At 30.6% G+C, this 25655-nt stretch overlaps 2 protein-coding genes across 3 annotated transcripts in view; one reads left to right on the top strand and one right to left on the bottom strand.

Moving 5' to 3' along the window:
* The window catches only part of LOC100166269 (regulator of G-protein signaling 11), a 48014-nt gene extending 33553 nt beyond the window's left edge, over positions 1-14461 (bottom strand). For both annotated transcript variants that reach the window (XM_003246448.4, XM_001943731.5), the window contains exon 1: positions 13791-14461. The gene's annotated coding sequence lies outside the window, so the exon portion shown is untranslated. The remainder of the gene's footprint in view (positions 1-13790) is intronic.
* LOC107884068 overlaps positions 1-25655 on the top strand; it is a 126045-nt gene that overhangs the window by 22802 nt on the left and 77588 nt on the right. The gene's annotated exons all lie outside the window — the stretch shown is intronic.

Here is a 25655-nt window from a genome sequence, read left to right as displayed (position 1 = left end):
TAACAATATATCAGGAGCGTTGTATTTTTTTTATTAATTTTTCACGCTTTTTGACCCAACAAATAAAATTATATTGATATTTATAGAAAAAAAATCTAAAAACATTTAGATTTGAAATTGTCCGTAAACAGCTCAAAACGAGTCAAAATATTTGCAAAATGTTATGTTGTATAGAAAATGGGAATATAAAGTATAAACATTCAATGAAATTTTCATGTATCTACAGTTATTCGTTTTTTAATTACAACAAAATAAGAAAATCCTTACATAATGAGAACTCGTAGTGAATATCCAATCCGGTAATAATATGAACTTCAAACGCTCATAAAAATATGATTTGATTTGCTTGTAAACGTTTTTTTTTTCATAAAGGTAGACAAACTTATAAGGAATCTTGTATACATTTTCAAATCTTAGATTTAAAAAGAAAATATACTATAAATTCTTAACTCAAAAAAAAGTCAATAATTTTCGTGATTTTTCAGTATTTTGTAAAGATTTGAACTTTAAATGCTTGTAAAAAAACTTAGGATTTTTAATTTTTTTCAAATGTCATTGTAACAATATAGTAGGAGCCTTGTATTAAAATTACAAGCTTTTTTACCCAATAAATAAAATTGTATTGATATATTTTATAGAAAACGTATTGTTTTGAATTCACAAATACAATTATCTCAATTTACCTACGATTTATTTTGAATTGAAGCCTGGACTTGGGGTTTTACATGTGGTCGACACCTACGAATTATCCTTCTTTCTCATATTAATATATTATTGAGTTATTATTTATTTCATATAAAGCGTTTCACGTTTATTAGGAACACCAAACTCATACAATTATGTTATTTATTTTATTTTAAACACGGTTATACCTACACGCGTATATTGGGTATGACTACTTCAAGTAAAACACAAATATATGAATTCCTACAAAAAGGGAATAAGCAAAATAATCTAAAAACTAAACCGTTATATAATATGGATTATTCGCGCATTAAAATATCAAATATATTGATTTTTCAATTAAAATTGATAAATAATTAAATATATCGATCTTATTTCATTATATAATTCAAATTATCATACTTTCTAGCGTAGTTTGAGATGATAAATAAAGTTTGTACAAAATGTAACCAATAATAATATTCTGAGCGTTATGTTTACTCGCTCGCAGTATAACGATTCCATATTTTATGAATTAAAATAAATTCTAAAAGTAAAACCAATATTTTCTCTACCGTATTAAATAATATAAAAGTTTAACTATTGTTTGTATTTTTATACTTGTAGGTCACGGCTGTTGATATTACAATCCAGATAACGCTTTATTTTGTAATAGATATATTTAAATTTCAAACATTCGAAGATAAATATACCATTATGCAGGAATTATTGTAGAACTATTATTACTTTAATATTACCATCATTATTATTAGGGGAGGCATAATAATAATTATAGACAGCCATGATACATATTTGTTTTATAAATCAATTTTCTTATATTTCGTCGGAATATCGTGTTAGAAGGTAATATTATATACAAATATACAATAGTAAGAAAAAATGTACTTATAAAGTTATAAATTGATCTAAGCCAACTGTGCATTTTTGTTGATTTCTATGATTAAATATAATATGAAGGAGGAAACCACATACACCAACCAACCTTTTATCCAATAGGAATTGTACTATTTCATTTTTAAGGACATGATATTCTGAATTTTTGAATGATTAATTGAAGCGAATAATATATTAAAATTAATAACACTTCCTTCATACATGAATTTTTTAATAACCTTGATATTATACATTTTAATGCTACAAATTAATGATACCCAACCTTTAAAATTAAAATTCATTTTTATCTGAGTGATGTAATCTTAAACTCCCAACATGATAATATTTACCCTCGTGCATTGGGTCAACGTTAACTTTTATGGTTATGCAGGGTTGTGTTCATACTTGAAATTTTATAACTTTGAATTTTCGTTGGTAATCATATCATAAGTCATTAAAGTGTGTAATGAAATTTCTAAACTTCACCGAAGTTATTAAGTAAGTAACTTTCTTTGGTGTAAAATAATTTAAGTGCCACTTTCGCGTTTTGTACTAGTTTCTTGAAATTAGGTATTTATACAATTTATATTTTGATTTTATAAATTAATTAATTATACAGCAGAATTACTATATTCTTTTAACTATTGTTTATATTGTCAGAATACGCGTTGAGTAAAATTAGTGTAGGTACTCATATTAATTTTGATAGGTTCTCAAAAATAAAATTGTATTCGGTGTAGGGAGTAAAATTTTTTTAAATAATACTTTTTGTATCAACATTATCAAAACTGTATTTTACCTACATAAAAATAAAGAAATCCGAATGTTAAACAAATTTGTATCAAATTATGTTATTTCAGATTTATTTATATAATCAGGCAATAAAATTAAACTTTTATACATTTAAAAAAAAAAATTAAATAACCTATTCAATCTTATCATAATAAAAAGAATTATTATTTTATTAACTTTAGAAATTATAAAATTTAAGTTTTATATACTGTAATTTTACATGCAATTTAAAACAGTATTATATTTTTGTGATAAAAAAGCGGAATATTAAGTAAAATATAGTCATAGCCCATAGGTAATGTAACATTTTATCGACTGACATTTGTTTTCATTGAATGATACAAATGGCAAATAAAGAAATAATTTTATATTGTAAATAATATATCTGTTTATCTTGTAAAAATAATATTAGATATTCTGTTTGTCGAATAAATTACGCCACAATAGGTACCTATTGTTAAAAATTTCTTCGTCTTAGTTGTATCTAACCCTCGGTGAAAACTCTAAATAATATAACACAATACTATAAAATATACGAGTAGACTAATAATATATTTAATATTATACATAAATATATAATATATTATGTGTGTGCGTGTGTGGTAGAATAATGTTTGCCTAAATAAAAACCTCCGAAAACTCCGCCGTTGGATTTTAAATGGAATTGTTTCGAAATCCTACCAGTACACTTCCGTAACTCCCTACTCAATCATTCCATTATGCTGGTAATGCCGCGGTAGCCATAGCAACGGTAGTCCTAAAACATCATTACAACTAAAATCTATTAAACCTTTAACCCCGATAAAAATGTATCATACAAATTAATATGTCTTTAAAGTGCCATCAACGACCTGATTATTTTCGTTAAATCAAATTACGCACCAGAAATAGCTAGTATAAAAGGGGCTCGATCATTAATCATCGTGTGAAATGTATACACCTATATTATACACGTCGCAGCCAATATTTAAAACAAATATAACGGAAACCGTTAAATGATGAACATATTACATTCAAATGTTAAAATATTAACGATAGTATTCAAGTTCGGTGCTTTTGTCATGTATAAAAATCTGAAATACAGCCCAAGAGAACTAATAGTTTCATATCATTTTTTTAAAATTATTTAATTATGTAAGACGTAATAAATATATATGCTTATCCAAATCCAATTCACTCTCTAATTTCATATTTAATTAATAACGTGGTTTATAGGTACCCACGTCATAGTTTCCTGATTTGTATGGTTATTACACATTTTAAATTATTATGTAGTATTTTTTCCGCTATAAAAATATAATTTATTCTCTTTGCACGCATTTGTTTATTTATATTTTATACGTGGGTGCTATTTCAGCGGGGGTAAAAACAAATATTGACTTTGCCGAGAAGTATAATAATCATTTTTCTTTCAGTTTTTGTACGTTTCAATAAAACAGACGATTGTTACAATAAGCATAGTATTATAAGAAATAAGGACGCATAAAATGCATAACCTATAAAATGTATATTTTTATTTTTATTCTGTTTCACGAATAAATGTAAATTTGAAAACATATTTTAACTTGTCGGCTGTCGTTTACCTGCACGCGAATATATATCGTTCGAAAACCGCTTTCGCATTGTAATTTTAGTGTCTGTTATTTTATTGTCGCGTACCTATTCTTTCTATAGTTTCGAAAAAAAATAAATAAATAACGATGCACAAATGATGACGTATCGGCCGCTCGACGTTTTCGATACATCATATGTATTATGATACGACTGTACGTCCTGTGCGAGACATTTAAAACATTTGTTCGGTTCACAAAAACGAAACAAATATGTCTGGATAATACAAAATATACGATGTAAGAACGTATATACGAACCCGTGCGTAACCACGGATTTTTGGTATTATAATATTGGTTAGAGTCGATATCAAAAGGGTCGTCGGATGTTCACAACTAAATGAGAGGGGAAAATTGAGAGAGGTCAGAATTCAAAAGAAGAAAAATCTCGACCGAGATCGCTGCTTGATTGCCACATCGAATGATTTGTGCAGAATTCGATATGAATATTGCTGGTGGGAAATATTTGATTGCCGGTCTATAACGTCCGCAGGTGTCCATAATTTAGGCGATATACCCAGCCTCGGTGTAGGGGGGTTGCTGGGAGCTACTTAAGCGCTAACGGGTTGAGAATTAGCACACTCCTCGCTCCACCCTCAAAAGTAAAAACCTTGAGGCACCGATCACGTTCGAAAACAGTTATCCGGGTGGCGCAGGGCCGCTATTTATAACCAACCGCGGCAATGGTAATTTATAATTTACCTACCTTACCTATATATACTGCAAGGCTACAAATCAATATAATTACAATATGAAAATAAAATAAAAACGAATTTAAAAAGAGTGTGCAGACTTGAGTGCATTCGAATTGCCCAAAATGTAGTCGTCCCTAACCTCCCCCCCCAACACCCTGTGAGTTTTACCAATGTACAAAAAAGTGTAGATCACGATACATTTTCTCGTTCAGTTTTTCACAATATTATTTTTTCACTCACCGTCATTCACCATCGCACAAATATCGTTAATTTTACATTCAATAAAATTATTGATTTAAGATGGCGTCGGACCCGTCTGAATTAGTCTCAGTCTTCTTTTTTTTCTCGTATAGCACTCGTTAATTACGTTGCATTGTGTATCCCATTTTTAAGCTCAGGGACTGCTGTTATTTAAGATTTCCCGGAAATATACCGCAAGGGAATATACCACGGGTATTCGTGACGCTAGGTTGCAACCCGCCATTGTGACTTTTACCAATACCGGAAATTTGACTTTTCAGTTTTCACCTTTTTCAAATCTCAATGTCAGTTAAATTATTCCAAGCACGTGGCTCGTTGGCTCTTCATCAAGTTTGCGAGAAACTCGAAAACTCTACTTCATTATTACGACGAACGTATAGTTGGTTAGGTTAGGTTATAATAATATGACACTTCGTTTATTATACTTATTTTTGTATTCTCGTGACTTGTGGTATCTATCGCCGATATCTGATTTAGTACAAATATTTTGTTATCTCGTTGCTTACCAGACGAAAAGAAAAGTCATATTCGTCGATCTCAAGTAGGTATATAGGTAACAGTTCGGAAAAATAGTGTATCGTCCACATAGATCTTAAAACCTCGTAAACCTAGCTGAATAGTTGATGTTTTAACACAAAAATATAAAATAATAGCATTTAGTATATATTATCAATATACAATATAATATAACTACTGAATGATAATAGTTATCATGTACCTACCTATGACCTATGACCTAGCTATTATAGGTACCTACCCACAACAACGGAACATTGGTGTTGATTGAGTATAATTATTTCGTTATAAACGAGCAGTCATGATTTTTCTATAAAACGTAATTGACTATACGCTGGTTACTAATTGACAATATAACAGCACAGTGTATGCGATCCATTTAACATTAAACACAAAACACGTTGTCATCATTCATCATCATTGACGTCGTTCTGTATAGAAACTATAATAATTTATAGTATTTGACTAACTGTTATAAATGTATTTGATTTCAAGATTGTATTTATAATGCAAACAAACACATTTAAATGAAATATAATGAACGAGATGTTATGTATATATACTCTTCCTTATTGTTGGTAGTCTTACGCGCAATATAATATCAAAATAATAATATTTAAAAGTGTGCAATAATTTAATAAATACATTTATATGAGCTATTGATTGTAAAAAATGATGTACCTATACTGAATAATGAATGGCAGCACATAAACAGGTTTTTTAACCATGTTTTTTCTCATATAATTCATATAATTATATGATATCATTGAATTAAAATTTAAGACCATCCATTACAGTGATCCACTTGTAACCTACTGTACAGCAGAGCGACACCCACTTGCCCACCTTTTTAATTTTTATCTCGATAAATGTAATAATGTTGTGCATTTTCATGAAAAACCTCCTTGGAAGTTGGGATTGTGCCAAATTTTTTTTTAAAACTCCATATTTTATAAGTATACTATTCGGAAAAATCAAACATTATAAATCGTTGCGCTATGTGTTGTGCAGTGTAATAAAGCAGGATGTATATATGTCTTTGTTATAAATACCAATCCAACACATACCTAATTAATATAGTTACATTATAATAGTGGTAACGAATGACAACTGCTGTGATGTAATTTCCTCGCAAAATGCTTTTCGCTCAATCATCATCGTTACTGCACTGATGTAAACGCAATCGACACTGATGTAATCGAAATCGATTCAATAAACTTGTATATTTTGGTATTATGTAAAATTAATAAGTTTATATAACAATATTTGTTCCTATTTTTTTTCACTTTTTTTTGGATTTTTAGTAAAAAAAAGATTTAAAAAAATGCCTCAATCGTCATTATGATAGTAACCTGATACAAACCTGACCTAATAGTCTACTAAACAATAAATTAGGTTATAAAATTATTGGCATTTTCTGGTTGCATAAACAATCAATAAATATTTAATGAATCAATAGTGAGCTAATTATCCTTTAAACATGATTTAGTGACCCATGATTGGTTTATTAAATTATAAAATTAATTTTTTTATGCAACTAAGGATATAATATGTACCTAGGTATGTTAAGTTTAACAAAAATAAATGTTGCTTTTAATATTCATCGATTTAATTTATAAGTTACCCATAAACTAACAAATATTTTTACTAAAATGACAATTATTAATACATAAAATCTTTCATACCTAATGTAAAGTATTATAGTTGATTAGTGATAAGGAAATCTAAAATTTGAGCTTTCGGCTCGTAAATGTTAAGGGATTAATATAATAATTTAAATATAATAATATAATAACTTAATAATTTATAATACATACTTATACGTGTTGGTATAAATATTCATTTCAATTATTAAGTGTAAGTTTTTATTTTTAATCTCAATAAGTATCATAGTGAATTTCGTAGAATTTATATTTAACATTTTTTTTTCTGCTTCTTTTAAACACTATGAAATGTGTAATACAAAACAGAATCTGAAATGATCAATCTTTTGTCAATTATTATAAAGGTTCGAGGTTTGGAAAAGCTCTAACACGCGATGCTTGTTGAGGAGTAATATTAAAAGCCTATCGTTCTAAAATCAAGGTAATCATTTCCTTTATCCGAAACTTAAAATAATTAATTTTCTCATTGTTTTAAATATAAAAATGAACATATTTCTTGCTTTACACAGAATATAAAATATTAAAAATGATGTATTATTGAATATAAACAAACGATAAACATTAATTTTTCAAATGAAAATCTCCTTTTTACAGTAAATTGTTAAACAGATATTTTTCGAAAATATTGATACGTCTATATCGAATTTCAAATGAGTAATATTTGAATTATTATAATTATTATAATAGTCCTCAATAAGAGATTAACACGAAATGGAAAATGTATGTTAATTTTAGTCCAGCAATCAAACGATTAATAGTTTATACTAATTACAAAATATTAATAGATTAATATCAATTATTTTCAAATCATAATAATCCATATTATCCGTAGTTAATATAATTTGATACCTCAGAAAACATACCTGTTCAAATTTCGATTGAGATGCATCAACATTTTCAAAAAAATTATCTGCTATAAATCATCTGAAAATCTAACAATTTACAGTAAATGGAATAAAAGGATGGTTCTTATTGAGGAAAAAAAGTTTTTTATCACCACATGCAGGAAACTCCTTAAATGACAAAAAATACAAGTATTTGAAAATATGACCATTGGGTAGTCATACTTTGAATTCCTAAAATTAGTTTTTAAATTAGTGCTTATAGGTACTTAATTAAAAGAAAAAATAGGAGGTGAGCATGCTTGGAGTACGAGTATAACCTGCACGTGTATCTAGCTTATATCCTTGCGGAATTATTTACAATAATATGCAGAAAGGTACCTACACTATGCACACCTAATAATACACTTGATTTATCAAAAAGAAAATTAATATGAAATAAAACTATGATAGAAAATTGGATCATTTCATTTAATTTTATATTTATCGATTATAGTTGTTTACAAACTTATCTTTTTTCGCTTCACGTTCTCATCACAATTTACAATATGTGCCGCGAAAATCGCTTAGATATAGTTGGGTAGGTTCGGAAGGTATACTCAGCCGCAGTGAAGGGTTATAGTTTTATTCTATTTTATTATTAGTTACCTACGCAGTACAACGAAAAATATAATAGGTATTATTTTATCATCCGACTTAACATCGGTGTCCCCCATAAAAATCCGCATTAAATTGTAGAGCTTATTTAATATAAAAATAAACGACGAATTGTTAATAATACATTTTGTTGGTTCTTCGTTTGGTTTTTCGTGTTCTGTCATGCTATGTGAATGGTTTTGAAAAAATGTATGTAGAATATTATAAACAATTCAGTCAACTTTTTTGAAAGTTTAATTTAATATGTTTTTTTTCGATTTAAAAACAATAAAAACTTTTTATGATGTAGGTATGTAGTGATTATATGGGAATGTTTTTCATCAAACATTTAATTAAACATTTTATCTGTTTTTTAAAATATGTATCTCATGTCTAAACCTCTAAATTATTTCGTTTTTATCGTGTTTTTTTTTATCGAACATTATATTACAACCATTTTGTATACCTTTATTATAATATATAAACCTAACTCTAACAATTTATTATTTATAATTTGGAATTGTATAAAATACAATATACAAACCATACGCGATGCACTCAAACAGTAGTTAAAATTTCAATTTAATGTTATTATTGTACAAAATATTTAATGCCGTTAAAAATAATGATTGATAACTTTGTGAACAAAAATTATAATATATTAGTATATAGGCCATAGGGATATAATATTATTATTTTGAATGCGATACAAAATATATTCTAATAAAGGCCATTATGTTAAGTATGATTCCTAGGTCTTACTTGTATGTGGAGATGTATATTAAAAATTCAAATACTTCCACCGTTTTTATTTTAAAAACAAACATAGGTTTACCCGATACATGAACAATACACAAATACGACATTATATGTGATAATGTATATAGTAAGTACACTACGATTTTGTCATAAACTTTTAGTATAGTTTTGCTAAGTTTACTATATATACAATCTCGCGTTCGTTACCACATATATTTTATCGTATACACGGTATATTTATATATATTATATTATTGTTATAACTGTTTTCTTTGCGTTGTTGTCTAAACTCGATATTTATCATTTATGTGTTTAGTGGTGTGTATTAGCTTATACATATCATCGGTTTTAATTGATATCCACGTGTTTGACTTTGACATAGTGACATATTATTATACGCAGTGGCCAGTATTAAAATGATGTGCGATAAAATCGTTGTATCGATTAATATTGAAGTATTTAATTGATTTTTTTTTTAAATGATTATAGGTTAGGTACACGCGCAGGTGCAGATGCGGTTCTAATATTTAGTATCGTATTATTAAAAAGTAAAAATTCTTAAAATATAAATTATTTTAATATATTATTAATATGAACTTTTTGAGTTAATTTTCTATATAATAATTTTGTTGTACCCTGATGTCTGCAGTCTTCAAACTTAACATTTATAGTCAACGTTGTGTCGAATAATGCGTACTATCATGTGGCGTATTTAGGATTTTGCTGCCCTAAGTACACATTTTTTTTTAATGCTCTTTCCCCCCCACTGGTTTTTTATTGTGGCAATTTTTCTGCCTCATAAAAATACTTACAACGCATGCATGTAATGTGATATAATGGTATCATGCAGGTATCGTAAGTATTCACAGCAGCAAAAAATAACGAAATAATCAAAGCAAATTGTAAAATTTATTAAATTTTTTTAATCTATTTTTAAAACAATAAACATACTAAAAATTAATATTTCTTGAATAAGACATTGATAAGTGCTGCTCAATAAAATGTGGCCTATTGCTTTCAAATTATTGTTAAAACCAATATACATTTTTATATAAATCAACCAAACCGTCTAATGATAATGATTAATAAATTATAATTTAAAAAATAACACGTACCTATCTACGGTTATTTTTTTTTTAGTTACACCAAACAATTAAAATCAATTATGTCGAAAACTTGTGTCTTGTGAAAACATTTCCGTTTTTCCTTAATTTTTTTTGTATTCATCGTCGGAAAAACGTGAAAACTACTGGGATACTCTTTAAATTTGCCTACTAGATCCACTTTTCCACTAGAAAAGATACTGAAGTTGAAAATTGAAGCATTATTTCAACTATTTATCGTGTACATGGAAACACAAATAAAAAAAATCATCACACATTATTGCAAAATCATTGTCTTCTGCATCGCTCCGCTCAAAGTTTAATAATATTATGTATGAAATACTATAATAGTAATATTATTGTCATCACTCATCAGTAATTATTTATTATTAGAAAAGTATGTTAATATAAATAGTTAGTTAATAAAATTATCAATGCAATAAGGCCATATCTCAAAATATTTATTGTTTTTATAAATAAATATTATTTCTAGCAAGTTTAAGTTTTTAAAAAGTACTACATCAAACTTACAAGAAATTTTCGAATACAATTAGTTATACTTATATGTGGCATTGTGGCTAAAGATAGGTCGCAAAATTATTATATTCTGTAAGCTATTAAATATTAAAAACTCTCTCCTGCACAATCTACCATGCTTGATATATACAGCCCTCTTGTAGGTACTGACAGTACGATGTTACTAACATCATATCCCACAACTCACAAGAAATGTTTAGTTTAGACCACGGATATAGATACGGATAGTATTTATCAGTGAGGTAGACATGATTTCTGAAAGGGGGGATTAAAAAAAAAAACGACATAGCTAAGTGGGAGGGGGAAATTGGAAAATCCCCCACCCTCTCAACACTTTTTACTATGGTAATAAAAAGCCAATGGGGGGCATCTGACCTCCACGTCCCCCCTTGTCTACGCCATTGGTATCTATATCCGTAGTTTAGACACAGAACCATAGGTTAAGGTATTAACACACGCGCATATCATCGGATGTAGAGATTGATTGCATAGAGTAGCTTTGTTTATATTAAGATATTAATAGAACGTTTTGTTGACATTGATTTGATAACTGCCTAAATCATTGTAAATCTGTTTTAAAAAAAAAGCTCCAACAAAAATTTGCTGTCCCCCCAAAAAAGTGCTGACCGGAGGAATTGCCCCCCCCCCCTAAATACGCCACTGCGTACTATACATATGTAGTGCGTCTCAAATCTTAATTATCGTATTTGGCTGTTTTGTATCGTAATAAACCAGTTTGGTATTGTAAATATTGTAATAGGTATATTAAGGCGCCTAAGTACCTCACCTTACACCAACACAGCAATTTCTATTGCAAGACAATATATTGTCTACACATCGCTTACATCTGTCGGATGTGTTTGTTTGGATGTTTGAATTTCGGTTCAAATATAATATATAATAATATGTCAGGGCGTTCATAAAACACACATAATTACATTTTACTTATGAAGTCTCGTGTACGGAATATTTCATTATTAATTATTGTTACACCCTGAATTCTGAACCCAGAACCTTTCGCGTTAATACACGCTAAATAATTTATCGCTTAATTACACGAAAATCATTGATTATTAATAATATTTGGCATTTGCGTAAACGCACTCTGTATCATATGTATAAAATAATATGCTGACAACAATTTAATAACAAGTGTCGGTCGGCTGAGAAAATGTATTTTTCATTTTTTAACCATACCTACATCACGGTTTTATTATTATATTCAATTCCTAAAAATAAATGAACGATATTCCTCAATTTTACATTAACGTTCAATCACTTTACTATTGTTTATATCAATTTATAACAGTTTTCGAGTACTTTGGAATTTTCGATAAACTACAATAAAAACAGAAGTGGTTTACAAACACTAAAACGAATGCAGAAGATAATATAACGAAATAATGGTTTAAAATTATGGAAAACTTTTCTATTAGCAAAACAGTGTTTATGAACGTTTAAATTGATTTCAGTTGACCGTTCTCAGTTATAATAATTAAAATAAACCACTACATTAAATAAACATAATAATATTATCTATGGATGATTAAAATTTGAACAATTGGAGCATATAATAATATGCAAGGCGTTATTGTTAGCAATATTCATTAATTAATAAAACCATGATTGATGAACTACTTTTCTAAACGCATATTAGTCACCATTACTCACTATAATATACCTATGTCACCATTGTGTAAACACATATAAAGTCATAAACTATTAGTTTAACCTCAATACTAAAGAAACGTATCGGAAAATCACCGCGTGAACTGTTGTACACAGTAAAAGTACACAGAGGAAATAATAACTACTGTATGATATTACCTAATACTATTGGAAAAAATAACGCGTAAATCAACACTGCAAGATGATAATAATATAATAACCTACTTAGAGTATTGTTCAAACCCGTATTCCCGCACTTGCCGGTGTGTTCACCGTGTTAATTGCCCCAAATAAACTGAGTGGTACGAATAGAATACATTTTCGGGGAGTCTGAAATAATAAATCACGGCGGTTCGTGATCCCGGGCTTTTGAAATAATTTGAACACTGGACCGTATATATTTCAATCATCGCGCTAGTGTAATGATAATATATTTGAACGCGTTTTTACCCTGCAAGTGGCTTAGTCTATCAAAATATTATAAAGAGATGATATCAGGAGGGTGCAAAGTTGTAACCCTCAAACCTCCCCCACTGTTATGTGCGTGATAATATATAGATGTACGATGTACCCTATTATATTATAAGGAAGACAAACGCCGTCTTTAGCGACGGTATAATAATAATAATTTCAACTAAGGACCACACATCGTGGCTAAACGAATATTTACAAGATTGGTATCATTGTAATGTTGTGTAGGTAATTTAATATGTATAATACCTAAATAGTATCACACATGCAGTCGACGGTTCTTTATTATAGGCGACATTAGTACAGACCTGATGTACATGAAGCATTGTCTATACCTATACGACGCGCGACGGTGGTTTTGTGAAATAATATACAATAATATACGTACGCGCAACGTGCGTTGTTTCACTCACTCTTTCTCACTATTATATACACTGGGTTTGCGTGTTTTTTCGAAATTACGGTCGTGCCAACCAGCACCTCAACCCCGGGAACTACCTCCCCAATCACCACACACACACACACACACACACACAAACTCATCCACAGTCATCCGACGCCTTGTACAGGGTGAACTTGTGATCGGCTCGCTTACACCAGATGAACCATGATGCACATTCAGCACTCGCACACGTGTATTAGACAATATCATCGTTTGGAGTGCGACGCGCATACTTACCGAAAAAACAATTCCTCAACATTTTCCGAGGCCACTTAAAACTTAGGCCATGCAAATTGGAATCCAGGGCTGTGTCTTGTTGCAAACGGCTATAAAGCTATGTCACGCTCGCCGTTCGGTCGCGCGGTGGCTGTGGCGGCTGCAGCGCCTAACGTTTCGCGTTACGATCGAGCGCGTTCGCCGCGATACCGTTCATCCGGCGGCGGTGATGGTCATCTCCCGCACGCGTTCTCCGGAAACGTTGACGATCGGCAACGCGTGCGTGTACCGTTACCGCGGACGTCGTATATTGGATGACGACTATAAAACGCGTCAACGATATTCCGACGGGATCGCGTGGCCCGTGGTTCGAAGGTCTTTGTCGGCGGTGTGCGCGCCGAAAACAGTGAATAAGGAAAAAGAAAAAAAAAATCAATTAACGAATGCGACCTGAGTGTAACGACGGCGGCGGCGGCGGCGGCGACATAACACCATGGGCGGAGGCGGTTCACACACTCGCGCGCGTGGGCAGGGGGAGTGCGCGACAAGGCAGCCGGCCAGCCGGACGGACGGACGGAATAGACGGACAGACGCGCGCGCTGGTACGGTTTCTACGAATGTTTTTGGGGGCCGCGTTAGGCGCGCTCACTCGGCCATCGTTCGCTCGGCGACTGAGCTGCTTCTGGGCGCCCACCAGCTAAGCGGCGTTCGGCGACGCCGCCGGGATAATGCGCTCTCACCGCCCGCCCGCCCACAAACGTGCCCGCCCGCCTGCCCTAGCCCCTTCCAACCGCGCGCGAGCGTTGGTGGCGCCGCCCGTGGTGGTCGCGCGCGCGCGCCGCCGAGGGGAAGACGGCCGCGCTCATATACCCGCCGAGCGCGTGTGGGTGTACGTATGTGTGTGAGTGAGCGTGCAGTGTAACGCTGGTGTGGGTGTGCGGCGTGCGCGTCGGGGGTCTCTCATGCGCTTATCTCTGTTCTGGCTGCGGCGCTTACATATATATATAAATACCCCGTGCGCGCCTGACCTTAACCCACCCCTCTCCACCGCCACCGTTCACATTCGCTTTTCCCTCCCTATACGGAGTGCTGTCTCGCCGCCGTCATCGCGCCTTTCTCGCTCGCTCCATATCGCTCGCTAGCCACCACCGTCGAACACCCTTCTCTTCCGAAACGTCGTTTCAACCCCCTCTGATATATATATATAATATACATTATGTACTATAATATATTATATATATCGCAGTCCGCCAGCCAGCCAGCCACACGTCATAAAGGACATTGGATAGTAATCTTCGTCCCACGCTAAAAATACCCACCCCATCTAAGGTTTCCTCACCTGCGAAAAACCATGTCCACCGCACCAGATACGCGGATATAATTTATTATATTATAATATATACGATTCCGCTGCCGTCGAGTAAGTATAATGTAGACTATATTATATCGGTATAGTATATATATATATATAATATTTATGCGTTTTATATACGTATTGGGGGTAATTAATTTAGTTTTTTTTCCATGCCTTTTCCGCTGTTCACTTTACGTCACGCGGTCTCTAATCTCTCCTCAGTCCGTGGTACGTCCCTATAGTGAGTGCGCTGCTATATATATTTATGTATTATATGCATACGACTTTTGTTTAATATACATTCCCTCCACTCTCGTCTTACAGTTATGGGGGTAGTTCAGGAAAGTACAATATTCTGTAGAGGGTTTTATTCGAGTACGCGACCTTTGACGCATATACTTAGACGCTACGCACGCCTATCTACACCCGCGGCGAGCGACACACAATATGAAAACAACGCGCCGTACAGTGCAATCGACCCTCATGGGGTTTCTGTGTTTTTTCCTTCCTACTATATAATCACTCATAACTTACTAGTTTCGACCCTTTTTCGATAATCATAATTGATAATATCATATATTATTCTATATTCGCGCGTTTTATGGAAACAATTTTTATTATTTTACACTCAATGTATAGGTACCAATATAATGTACCATACACGGTTATCTACTCCGAGTAGATAACCGTGGTACCATACATACTATATACTACAATATATTACATTGCATTGTCTATAATTTTATGAATGGTACTTCAAAAAAAGAATCAGCTCAAAAACCGGAACGTTGACTTCACATTTTGAATTTTCTTATAATCAATACAACGCGTGTATAAATTATTAAGATAAGATAATATGTATAATTAAATAAATACGGATGTGTACATTTACTATGCACGGTTAGAAAACTGGAAAATAGAATAAAATGACACTGTAATTTTGTACAGCTCAAGTCGTAATTACGTAATAAACTTTTAAAACATTTTCATCTACAGATCATGTGTTTTTGATTATCGATACCAAACTTTCACCAAAATAAATTAACTTATAAACAATATTTTTCTATCTTCGAGAAATAATCAAAATTCGGCTCTGACGGAGGATTCGCAAATTATTACGTATGGTATATTTCGACCACTCTGATCGGAGTTAATGAACTTTGTTTGTCAACCCTATTCAAAAATTAAAAGGGCTGATGGTGAAATAAAAATCATTTAATTCAACGTCAAAGTTGGGTACGATTTTGAACTCCGAAGATCCGCTAATATACACTCTTCCACAAATTATATTATTATATATTATATTTATTGGGTCAAAAATCTCTGAGAAAATTACTGAAAATTCTAAAGTAAAAATAAAATAATAGCATAGGTATAGGTACCATTAATATATTTAAAAGTTTAAACGGAGTATATTGTTATTTAATTTATAATAATAAGTAAGTACCTACATTAATAATTAATAATTATGATACAAATGTTAATTGGTACATAGATTTAATATTCTATTATATATATATACTATACATACTGTGCAATGTGCATACTATATCTATTATACATGACATATTATTATTATTACTTGTAAGTGTTAAATGTGTTTAATTAATTCAAGTTACCTATATGCTTAATTGAAAATGACATAAATATTACAAAAGTCGTACGTAGGTATACGGTATACCTATGTGGATATATTATCTGTTATTATATTTCTTAATAATTTTTTTTTTCATTTATGACGAATTAAAATGTCACTATTTTTCTATTATTTGTTTTTGCATCTACAGAACGGCCTATGCATATTATTTCTAAACAATTCAATTCCATGCACTACAAAAGAAATCATTTATCGCTGCTAGAAATTATCCATGTATAAAAATCTATAAATATTTTTTTTAACTATTACCTAACTCCATGATTCAAAACCCTGTACCTACATATCATAAAACTTCTTGCGAAATCAACTAACTTTTAGAATTTTTTTTTAATGGGGAGCCTTCAAGTCTAAATTTGGGAAATAATTCTAGACATGTATCTAATAGATCCTAATATGTGTAAGCAATTTGTCATGCTATAATTAAAAATAATAATATCTAAAACAATAAATTGTTATTATATATTTTTTCTAATGAATAAAATATTAAAGTAAGTATAATACATAATAATATGTTGTATAGACGTATAATAAATATACATACGATAAACTATCGCCTTACAATATATTAATAAATCAATATAGAATTTCATAACTATTTAATGAATCTACTACTACTGAATTATAAGTTCGACTTGGGTTCTAACGACTCTTGTTTGTATTAATGTATAGTCTTTGTTGTAACTATATTATTATTCATATGTTTTCCTTAAAATCAATATTTTAATTTGGAAAATTAATACTGCCTATTCATATTATTATCGACCAGTAATCCAAATAAAATAAAAATAAATTAAGAATATTTTACGTTTCTTAGGATAAATAAACAATAGAAACAAATAAATAATAATATTAAAAATATTAAGATTTGTCACTGGCATGATACCTCCTATTATTTTTTTTTTAAAACATGAAATTATAAATTCCTAACGTAAGTAAAAAATGTTTTTGGGAGGCGGAGGGGCCGAGTGGACTATGGCGTCGGTTATGACGCGCACCGTCGCCGGTTCGAATCTCGGTCACATGCGGCACTTCTCTCCGGGCATGGCAGAAACATACGGGTGCCCAATTAAAATTATGCCAAACCCAAAAAACACACGTGTTTACCAAAATCTACAGTACCCTCCTTCACAGTTTAAACAACCACCCAATGGCCTAAGTTGCCGCGGGTTAATAAAAAAAAAAAATTATTTAGAATACAACAAAATTTACAATTAAATTAAATTGAATTATAAAAAATCAAAAAGTATAAAATATAAATGACAGTTAAAAATAATATAATATATTCGATAATCATGAAGACATTAAATATTTAGTATAGGTACTATTTCAATTCATTGGGCCGAAATTAGGTGTCCGAATTTCTCTTCTCAAAACTGTTATACACTTATACTTGAACACACGTGAGTTTCTACCTAATCAAGACATGTCGTTATATATTATATATATATAAATATTAAATACGGTCGTCTTTGGAATCGCTTTGGATTTTTTTTTTACCATTATTTTAAAAATTATAAAAGTTGTTAAGTATATGTTAAGTATATATTTACAAAATATGTACAATAATTCTTATACCTGAAATCGGCTGAAAATCTAGTGCAATATTACACTATAATTATATTTTTGATACGTTTTTACTATTCTAACGAATACCTAATCTATAGCATAAGATATGAATTAAATTCCGAATTAAAGTTTTCATTCCGAAAAATGTTCCGCAATCGATACAAGTGCGGCAATGGCGGCGAATTAAATCTTTAAATTTCGCTCCCTGCGAGCATCCGTCGTATATAGTCGTGTTTTGTTTTTTATTAGGAGTGGTTCCATATAAAGTCTTTCGCGTATAGTAATAAGGCAACGGGCAATGTCAAGCGACGTTCTACTGCAGTGATGGATCAGGACGTCGTTTAAGTACTACCCGAGCTAACCCCCTTCTTGACCTATCGATTTATTATATAGGATTTTCCTCGCAGAATAGACGCCTGCGGTGAACATTATTTCTCGTTGTTGCCTTCAATTGTGATTTCGTTAGTTTACCGGTTTTTTTTTCAAATCTGTCCGTGCCATTTTCTCGACATATACGCCGGGTGCTATATAATATGTACCACCGCTTTATTTATTAGATAAAAACAAAATCCCATCATCAACGTACTTTCCCAATCGCGGTTATATGCCGTACACAGGGTACTCGCGGGTTTTCATTCATCAGAGATTTTTTTTGTGACTGTCAGTATATCTTTTTTCACCTCGTCTTTTATATTATGTATATTTATTTTATAATATACAACGTTGACGCTCAGTACACAATGGAAACTTCCATTATATTTTATTGTAAACACGACGTTGCATTCAACAACGCTAACCGCACATATTATTATGTATTTGTTGAAATATCGTAGTATAATTATTATTGAGTTGTAAAAAAAATACGCAATGAAAACATTTCAAAACGCACGTATTTATTACAAAATCCCAATATACCCCGTAGACCGCAGCCAATCGTTATTTTTCGATTTTGTCATATTATTATATAATATTTGAATTTACTTGAATTTTCCATACAGACGAACAGGTCTAAATAAAACGCACAAATTAAGTAAATTGCACGTTTTACATCGAATCTTGGCTACATCTGCGTTGTGAAGTGAATCATTAGTTTATATTCATATTCAAATGATGTTCTTATTTTTGTCAACCGTTTTAATAAACGTTTCTAAATTTAATAGATTAGTATTAAAACCACTAACAAGAGTACAAAAAAAAAAAATAGGCCCGTGTATATGATAAGTGATAACAAATATAATACTTCTCTCTACTATGTTATTGTTGGAGCGGTGCCAAATAAAACAATGAAGTAGTTGATCCTTATTTATTGACTTTTTGGAATGTATTTATTTTATAATTCGGAACACTTATCTAACACTTGTCTTTCCACGGTTTGACGATTAGATTAAAAAAACCACGAATTGAGTATATATTGTATTATTGTGTATATTATTCCTACATAATTCTATTGTATCTGTGTCACTACACAATTTTATATATGTTGTTTTGTAAATGGAGTTTTTTCCGTCACTAAAGATAATAATAATAATAAATGGGTAACGCGAGACGTGGTCTTAAATTTACAATGTATGGGTAAATATTATGTATGATATACTAATAACAGTCGTATCTACTATACACTGAATCTAGATAAAAATCACCATTTTCAAATTAATCCATAGTAAAAATGTCCACTAGGAGAACGAATTGAGAATAGGTAGGTACTACCACATAAAATGTAACTAAGAGAATCCCCGCCAAGTTAAACTCACTTGGGTTGTACAAATTACCAATTAGTGGTTGTGGTTTTATATATTAACATAATTCTGGTGTTAAAATACTAAGTACTTCTAAATCCTTGACGATAAATCGACGTTCAAATTTATATAACATTTAGTTACATCTTCAAATTTTATGTGTGGGGATGTATTTCTTTAGGATTGTGCCTACATGAAGTTACGTTAAATTATGACCAAAGCACCAGCAACCCATGTTCGAAGTGAATCAAAATTAGTGGTGAGGTGAAGTCGTGGAGAGTAGCCAGTGTAGCACCAATCCAGTTAATTCCTACCTACATTAACTATGTGTTTTCATAAGCTTCAGACACGATTAAAGATATACTTACTTATATCTTTAATCGTGGCTTCAGTACAGCTGTTATCAGTCTTGTTCTGTATTGTTATCAATCTCAGTTATTAGTGATTATAGTGATTATCAACTTGAACCTATATATTATATTTTTATAGATTGCGGGATATTATATTTTTGTAGATGACGTAAAGTTATATTTTTATAGATGACGTGAATTATATCTTTGGTGACTTAATGTTGTTTCAGTCTACTGAATTATGGTGTCAAAATTTAGATAAGAAAATATTTTTTGTAAAAATAAAGAAGTTATAAAAAAAATGAGTTAACATATCGTATACATATAATATGTATTATAAATTATAATATCTACAAACGATGAAAATAATTTATTTTTCAAGATCCAAGAGGGTTGGATAATTTGTGTAACAAAATAAGTAATGGGATGAAATATGAAATTATTACTACACGAAGTGGAGGGATTGCATCCCATCAAAATGTTTTTTTAATATGTTAATGGTTTTAATTTTTTTTTAATTAAATTGTTTTTGTTGACATTTGAATAATAGTGTTATATATTTGCATTTCTATTAATTCATATAATATTCACTAGATTCGACTTTAGAAACATAAAATAATAGTATTTATTAAAATGTATAATAATATAATATACTTATAAGTTATAATCCAACTTATATCAAAAATAAAAATATACTTCATTCTTATTAGGTATTATGAAGGCGTAAAAGGGCATAAATCATGAGGAAAAAATGTCATATCGTTCACACAACATAACTACTAATTGTTGTGAATGACAAAAATTGTTTTGTTTGTACGACAAAATAGATATAACGATGTAATTTTCTTGTTGCCACTAGATAATTTCTAGCTAGGTATCAAGACAAAACGTTATTATTTATTAGACCCTTCTGTTTTTATCGGGCACATTTTGTGTAGAATCAAATTTAGAGTGAAGACAAATATATTGTATAAAAGTCCACAAAGCTTATCGGTAATTATCTGGTATTTACGAACGAGAAATCATTTAGTGCTAAGTGCTAACAAGAAAATGTTGTCAATCAATTGAGAAGTAATGTTGTGAGAAGGAGATGTAATTTTTTTCCTCGTGACAATCAGTTGGCCCTTTACGTTTCCGTATATTATAGGTAATACAAATTTTAATTATTTTGCATTTAATAAATTAAACGATGCCTATAATTTGCAATAAGAAATGTGTATAATTCTATAGTTTGAAATGTTGTAATATATAATACATAGGTATATGGTTCAATTGTAATGCTATAATCCGCCTATTTTGCACATTTCAATATCTACCTTCGTGAACGACCGCAGCGCATACGCTTATACAATAACTTTTGGTTAAAATATCAATAAAAAAAAACAAAGTTTAATTTCTTCATTTTTTCAATAGGTATATTTTACCAATTGAAATCGGGCAAGGCTGCGCACGTTGTCCGCACGCGATTAAATTTTCCGCGGAAAATTCAATGGCAACGATGACCTTTTACACCACAGGCATCGAGAGGCCCGGGGTTGCGTCTACTGTCTATATATATAGTGGTACGAACTTGTGAGTCCGGGGGACGAGGGATGCTGCGTGCGTAATGAAGTGTGTATCGCGGGGGCGTATACAACACACCGGCTGCAGCACCGTGCCGGCGAGATGGACCGCTGTCATTATATATACGGAGTGAAATAATGAAATGAGGTTTTAGAACGATTGCCGCGATTACGGTCTCGGTTGCTGTATACCATATTCGCCACCACCGCCACCAAGCGTATTGTAAACGCGTGAACGGATACGAGCCAATTACTCGAAATTAAATTTCACGCGAGCAACTGCGCGCAGAGAGAAGAAAAATCGATTTTCGCCGTATATTATCGTTTTTAACGCCACTTCGTTTCGGAAAAACTCGTCATCAGGGTGTATATATCTGCGATATATGCCACGGTTTTGTAATTATTTAACCGTACCTAAGTACCTACTTATGCTATATAAGAATAAAATAAAATAAATAACTTATAAATAGATAGGTAAAACACAATACATATAGGTAATAGTGTAATACTATATACTACATACCTACAATATATAAATACAACATACAGTAAATACATTATAAGTATACTACATTAATTATATTATATTAATTTAATGATACATAATTTATTTCAATCGACTATAGAAATCTCTAGAGACTTACCATTAAAATATATTGTCTTACTAATAAAAAAGGTACGTCCTCATTATTTATTTGGGGACTCCATAAAATGTTCTCCTCATGGACTATCTGCTACCATAAATTTATTAATTTAAAAAAAACAGCTATGATATGTTGGAAAATTATATTGAAAAACTACAACCAATAAATAATTAGGTACCATAGTTAATTTTTAATTTATTTATTAGAATTTTAATTGTATTTGGTAACTATTTCTTTTATATATAATACTTGTTATTAAATTGTATTTTTACGCAGTAAGACACAAACGCTGAAATATATTTATTTTTGTTGCAATTAATATTAAAAAGTGCTTGTTGAGTACGCGTGGTTGAAGCAAAACTTCTTAACAGAGGGTACACAAAAAATATATTATAGCTCGTAACGATCGGCATCACAGTCAAATATTAGGTTTGTATTAAAATAAAATAAAAAAATAAAACTTTTAATTGAAATTAATTTATTATTATTATCATTTATCATACAAATATAAGACAAAGATTATATTATTTATTACCATACAAATCATAGTGTCGTGACAACCGACCGTGATGGGTGATAATTTTTCTTTTTTTTTTCTTATATTCTCAGTAAAGGAGTTTCACTTTTAAAGGTCACCTGCAATGTGCATACCTCAATCGGTGCCACTCTATTAAAGTACCTATATCATATTATGTGTTATATATTCAGGGACCACCACTATCTAAACATATTTAAAAAGATTGCAAATGGATAATTATTTCAACCAAATTATACCAATATTTTGTCAATCATACCGATGGACCTGATAACGCGATGAGACTTCTGAAATTCAAACTGATTTGAATTTGTTAATATATCTATTTGAGATCGATCATGCCAATGTTTTAAACCATTTTCTTAAACTCCTATACATTTTGTTTGAATATTTAAAAATTACAACATTTTAAATGTTGATTGTTCGAAAATTAAATTAATTATCTTAAAATGTGGTCCGATTGATCTCAAATAAACATATTAACGAATCATCAAGTTTCAGAAGTCTTATCGCGTTATCAGGTCCATCGGTAGGATTGACAAGAAGTACTTATACAAATTAGCACAGTGGCGTCATTTTGGAGGGTGGCAGGGTGGGCATTTACTCTCCTTGTCATTAGCGGGCAGGGTGTGAGCTAGTTTTGGGCCTTGATATAGTAGCTAATAGATAGTGTATTTAGTTATCCCCCCACATATTATGTATTTATTATTTAGTCTATGTTTTCTCTCAAAAAAAAATGGATTATTTATGCTTATGATAGTAACCTGCAGTAACCATTAACTGCGGTTAGCTCAGATAACCGTGATAATAACTATAGTATAAGTATAAAATATGTAAGAAAACTATTTGTATTGGGATAAAAATGCAATTGTAATGTAATGTAATGTAATGTAATTGTTAGCGAGCGATATAGTGACAAATATTATTTTCATTTCGTTACACTGAATATCGATATATTTCAATTCGATATACCTAATCCGATTTACATGGGAAAAACGGTCTGGTTTCTTTTATGTTGAATTCCCGAGTCTCGCTCGCATCGGTGCCCGACAAGATTGTCGCCCTTCGTATATTTCATTATCGCAGTGTCTACGTGGCTATATAATATAGTGACTACGTCTATCACTTATATCTACGTGTTCCAGCGAATTTCGACGATAATATGAATATTATATATCATTATCCAATATCCATCCCCCCACAGAAGCGAATGACAATCCGCTACCACCGATACAACGTTATTTTTTTTAATACGCTATACGCACTCGAAAAAAAAGATTGTACATTTGCAACAGAAGTCTTTCGTTGGTTTATTTTCGCGAAACCGCATACTTCTTCGTTGTTATATATACCTGTAATAGTCGGAAAGCTCTTTTCACGTACGAAACGGCCACACTCAGAAAAAAATATACTACATTTAATTAAAAACACCTATTAAATTAAAGAAAAACGGGTATGATTTCGAGCCTATGAAGTTATATAATACATTTGAAGAAAGTTTTTTCATTAAATCATCGTTATTTATTTTCATAAAAATCAGTATAAATTTATTAAATTTAAAGATAATCTTACTTAAAATAATAATGTAAAATATTTAAAGTAAGAAAAATTAATAATCTTTTCAAATCCATAGTGTCTTAAATCAAAGACCAAATTTCCAATGATTTATGAAAACAATGTGATACATTTAATAGAATAAAGTATTAATTTAAAGACACATTTTATTAATTTTAATGTACTGACTTTAATGTACTATCTGCAGATGTAAAAATATTGGCCAAATTATTTAAGAAATGGTGTCGAGTTAGGTTTAAAAAAAAAAGTCGCTGAATTAAATTTAAAACCCGCTCCATGGCCTTCCATGGAACGTGCTAGAATATTAACATTCGGTTTTCTTCTCGATACTGTATACATACCAAATACCTTCCAAATATATATACGAGTGCCCCGTGATAAAACAATTTTTTTTTTCAAACGAGAACTATTTATTTTACTGTAAATTGTTAAGCAGATGGTTTTTTTGAAAATGTTAGTCTAGGTGATACCTAAATTAAAATTAAAATTTTTAAACAAAATATATTTTCAGAGTAATTAAAATCTATATGCGAAAGATAATAATCCTCAATAATGGTTTTATATCAAATCTAAAATAGATATGATATTTAGTCTAGTAGGTATTTTGACAATTTTTACAAATTATTAAATGCTAGTATATTTAAAAACAATTTTATTTAATCTATTATCATGAATTGACAAATGTTACCTTTAGTAGTTAGTATCTAATTAAAGTTAAATAATTTAAAACTACTCGTTCAAATTTTAATTTATATACACACCAACATTATAAAAAGAAATCATCTAACTAACAATTTATATAAAAAAAATATGATTTTTACTTGAAAAAAAAAGTTTCAATCATCATATAGGACACTCGTTAAATGCTATAACAAATATCATTATTTTAAAATATTATTGTCCTTAT

This window comes from Acyrthosiphon pisum, chromosome A1, assembly GCF_005508785.2.
Source record: "Acyrthosiphon pisum isolate AL4f chromosome A1, pea_aphid_22Mar2018_4r6ur, whole genome shotgun sequence".
Classification (NCBI taxonomy): Eukaryota; Metazoa; Arthropoda; class Insecta; order Hemiptera; family Aphididae; genus Acyrthosiphon; species Acyrthosiphon pisum.
This window is presented reverse-complemented; position numbering and strand designations above follow the sequence as displayed.